The 4,688-nt window shown below is 59.0% G+C and overlaps 1 protein-coding gene across 1 annotated transcript in view; it reads right to left on the reverse strand.

The window, feature by feature from the left end:
* HK2 (hexokinase 2) overlaps positions 1 to 4,688 on the reverse strand; it is a 16,637-nt gene that overhangs the window by 9,699 nt on the left and 2,250 nt on the right. The window lies entirely within an intron of this gene.

Genomic DNA, 4,688 nt, shown 5'->3' on the forward strand with positions numbered 1-4,688 from the left:
GGGGGTCCCTTTCCGCAGCACCAGTGCCCGCGCCGGACCGCCCCGGAGCAGCTGAGGAAGTAACCAGCCACCTCCCAAGTATGAGGGTAAGGTAGGATTTATTTTTTTTAAATATTTCTCCATTATTTTATTATATTTCGTATTTTTCTGTATTTATCAGAGCTGTGGCTGTATTTCCTGCTCCTCCTCTGCACCCCCGTAGCTGATGAGGGATCAAAGCAACATCTTTGGGACGTATCCTGACGCCCTGGGTAGGGTGTGCAGAGGCGGTGCTGAGCTGGGAGGACGGATCACACCAGCCCCATCCAACTGACGGGGCTCCCGGGAAAGAAGAGCTCCAGCTCAGGCTCCCTAAGGAAGGAGGTGGCAGAGCCGTTCCTGACCCTGTTGATGCCGGACGCTTCCGACAGCGCCTAGATCTCCAGCCCAAGGGGTTAAAACCCGGCTAGCCAGCTGCCGAAACACTAGAGTTTGGCTAAACTTTTGATATATGGAAAAAAAAATCCCTGATGTTCAGGCTTGGCTGCTGCAGTCCCGGACAACCTCCCCTGCTCTGCCCCAGGAATCCCGTGCACTCCCGGCATGCGGCTTCTCGCCGAAGGCAAGATTGAAAGGTGTAAGCGGGAAACCAGGGAGGGGAAAAAAAACCCCAAAAAATAAATCCCAAAGACCTTGGAGGACTCATTGCCGCCTTCCCCGGGGAAGCGGTGGGAAGAAGCGTCTCTGTTGGCGTCGGCCAAGAGGAGCCCCAGGTCCTGCAGCCCCCAAGGGCTGAGCCCAGCGCGTTTCACCTCCAGTTTGTATCGTACCGGGCATCAAGGCAGCTCGCTGGATTTCGGACCAGCTGAGACCTGGGATGCGGGAAAAGCGCCAAGCTGGCTGTTTTAAATACCTAGCAGTGTGGGGAGAGGGGTGGGGGAAAGCCCTCTATCAGCACTGTTTGATTTCTGAATGCAATAAATGTGCTGCGCTGGCTCCCCCGGGCAGATTACAGCGCCCGGGGGCCGCATTGTGCCTGCCGATGCTTTTACAAAGGGGCCACAGTTTGAAACAAAACGTGTGGTTTATTAGTATTCAAATGACCCCAGGCCAGCCAGCATCTCCAGTGACTCCAGCTGAAAAGGCAGCTCGCCGTCCAAGCCTGCGGGGTGTCCGTCCGTCCTGGCGTCTTTCCTGGGGCTGACCCTCCGAGGACTCGGGGCGAGGGAACTGCGGACGGTGACCGACTCGGAGCCTGGGCTGAGAGCAGCTTTATAAAGTCCCTCTGTGGCTGAAAAGGTCTATTAAAAGCAGCCCTCGTGCTCCGAGGAATTGAGAAAATGAGGAATAAAAGGGGCCCAGAGGTCTCGAGCAGCGTTCGACAGCCTTGCTGCTGGGGATGGAAAATGGGGGGAGCACTGGGGGGGTGGGAGGTCAGCACATCACCCCAGGGGTGATGCAGGGCACGTCCCAGCTCTCGGGGGTACCAGTCCATGCCAAGCCCCCCTGCGTGGGCTGCGATCCCGTGGGTTAAGGTTACGCCGCACGACCGACCGGCCGGCCGGCGGGACGAGGAGATGCCGAGGCAGCTACACCACCATTTTAACAAAAGCTGAAGTTCAGCCGGGTCCCAGAACCACGGAGCACTCCGAACCCAGACCCCACCAAAGCTTTGCAACTCGTCCCTCCCCAAACGACACCCTCGGCGCGGCTCTAAGCGAGGCAGCGTAGCCAAGAGATGTCCAATCTGGAGCTTCACGGGGCTGGAGAACGGCACGAGAGCCCGCGGAGCATCGAGTGCCCGAGCTCCGGTGTTGGAGCAGTCAAACCCGGAATAGTCATTTCTCCTCGCCCGCGTTGACCCTTTGCAGGGATGAGGTTTAAACCAGTTTGGCAGCTCGTTTTGCAGAGTGTCTGCCAGGCACCGGGCATGCCTTCGTGTAAGGAGTTACACGGCTGCTGAAAATGCACCAGGAAAACCCCAGAGGAGAGCTCCTCGCTGTCCTGATCTCACCGGTAAGCCCACCGTGGGGATTTAGCCCCAGCCACGGAAGGGCGGAGCTGGATGCTGGGCACCCCTGGCATCGTGTTTGGCCCCGCACACGGGTCAAGCCGTACTCCTGCTTCCCTTGCTGCTGGCACAGATGCCGTTCTGCTCGCTAGCAGAGCATGAAAAATACCTCAGGGGGGTGAAAAATACGCCAGGGCTAAGGATGCTGGAGCCAAGAGGGTCACAGGTTGCTCAGCTCCTCGGAGACAACATGGAAAACCCAGGAGGATCCCAGAAAAAAAGGCCAAGAAGCCGCGGACGGGGCTGTCCTCCCGACCTGCCCAGCCTGCTGCCCACCCGGTATTTTGGCCAAACCACCCCGTGAGGCTCGTGGCCCACAGCGCCGTAGCAAACCAGCTTTCCTTGGACCGGCCGCCCGCCAACCCTCGCCACAAAGCAGCAGCGGGACCCAACCTAACAACCCAAAATCCCCCTTACGGGCTGCTCAACAGCCGCGGGACAGGCACAAGTGGTTCGAGGGGCGACTGCTGAAGTCAAGGGGTGGATTCCCGGGCGGATCAGGAAAAAGGCAGCGAAATCTCCCTTGGAAAATTCCCAGGCTGAAGCGATACGGCTGCGTGATGGGCTCCGCCGGCCGACACCAGTCTGGGGCCTCCCTCCGATTAGGGCTCCCACGTTAGGTGATAAGAGAGAGGCTGCGATGCCAGGCTCACAAACCAAGGAGCAAGGGTAAACACGGAGCTCTGATTCGAGGGTCTGTTTGCTCTCAGCAAACCACCAAAGGGTGGATGTTTAGTGCCTTTAAAAATGCCTGCGCTCCCTGGAAGAAAGCATGGGGCAAAGCGGGCAGAGCTCCTCTGCCGTCCTTAGAGATACAGCCAGGGCCAGGGGACCGGAGCATCGTGCGCAGGATCATGCCCCAGCATCTCGGAGGCTGGTCACCCCGGACCTCCCACCTCAAACCTCAAGGCTCCCAACCGACTGCAATCCCAGTTTGTAGGAATCCGCAGTCAAATCGGCTGAATTAAAAATAAGAGGAGGAGAAAAAGCTGGAGCGGGTGCAGGCTCTGCCCCGCGGGGAGATGCAGGAGAAGGCGGAGGCGCAGACCCCAGCGTTTCCCACTGCCACCCCCCTCGGCGGACGCCCGTGCCAGCCCTACCCTGCCTCCTTTCAGCAAGTGGAGAGGCTTTGAGCAGAAGAGGGAACACAAAAGCCCCGGTGCTCGCACCAGCATCTCCCCCGAATTAGTGCTGGAGAGCAGCGGAGGGGCTTATGACGTATTGGGCATGAAATACGGGGCTTGTGGCAACAAAAGATCCGGGATTAACCTGGCGGCTTCTTTTGGCCAGAATGAGGTCCAGCAAAGAGCAACTCACATCGACCGCAGTCAGAGTCGCCCGGCAGCGATTCCCCAACGTGATTCCTTGCTGGGGAGTGCAGTAAATGACTGGGCGAGGGGCTTTGGGCACGAAAACGGCATTTTCTTTAAAGCCTTTCCAGACCATGGGCCACGCGAGCTGGTTTTCTTGCAGAAGCAGCTGGTTATCGGCAGGAACTGAGCCCACCGGCCAAGGGAAGGGCGTTGCAAGGAACCATCCTTAGAATTTCCAGGGATTTGACCACCAAAGTCCTGCAGCATCCTCCTGAGAACTCCAGGCCATGGCTATCAGCTGCCGGGGCTTAACGGAGGATGCACTAGAAGAGCCTTGTGTCAACGTTAACGTGGAGGAGGAAACGTGGTGACACCGGCAAAGCCTGGAAAAACCAGGAAAGGAACGGGGAGGAAGGTGATGTTTGCGCTAACCAAGGAGAGCCCTTGCTCGGAGTCCCTGGGGCTCCAAGGAGAAGCTGCTTTGGGGTCTGTTTTCCCCCACCACCTCGCCGCAAGCACGGCGCAGCGGGCGTTTTGGTGGGTGCTGGAGCCGAGCAAAGCAAGAAAAGTTGCTTTTAGGAGAGATCCCACTTCAGAAGCAGAAATGTCCCCCCCTTATCACGCTACATCAGGAACGGCGAAGCCAGCAGGAGCCAAACCCAGGCGGTGCAGGCGAGGGTGGAGCAGTCGGGAGCCGGGTCTGTGTTTTGACTTCAACCCGCCGATGTGACCTTGTATTTCTATAAGCACCTCTCATCCGCCTGGATCCGGGGAGCTGCCGGCTGCGCGTTAAACAGCATAATCCGAAAGCAGAGACAGCCCTTGCGAGAGCAAGGAGGGGTAGGAAGGGCAGCGATGCTTTGCAGGAGGAAGGCGTGGAGCCCTTGAAGCCAGCGTGGCATCGGGTCGGAGCCGGCGTGGCCACAAGCAGGGCTGGCGCAGAGGAATAACCTGTCCTTCGGGTGGGAGGCAGCTGCTGACACCCACGGCGGGTGGGAGCGGGACTTTGTGCCCAGCCAAAGTCAGACTTTGCCCAGAAGCTTCAAATAAAAAAGCAGAAGAAGGAAGGACGCACCCCTGGACGTTGAGCTCTTCCCGAGCTGTTGTCACACCGTCTCCTCGCAAAGTGACGTGCCAGGGGAGCTGGCACCGAGCCGCCCCTCGGGCTGGCCTCGGCTACACCCACGGCCCCGACGTGCCGCCTTTCCAGCCCCCCGCTCCAAAACCCAACCGCAGAGACGCCGATGCCGCTCACCGCCTGGATCCAGCTGGAGCCGTTACAGGGAATCCCAGCTCGTGGCTCCCCCGGGCTTCCCCGAAAACCC

This window comes from Cariama cristata, unplaced genomic scaffold (assembly GCF_000690535.1).
Source record: "Cariama cristata isolate BGI_N322 unplaced genomic scaffold, ASM69053v1 scaffold24609, whole genome shotgun sequence".
NCBI lineage: Eukaryota > Metazoa > Chordata > Aves > Cariamiformes > Cariamidae > Cariama > Cariama cristata.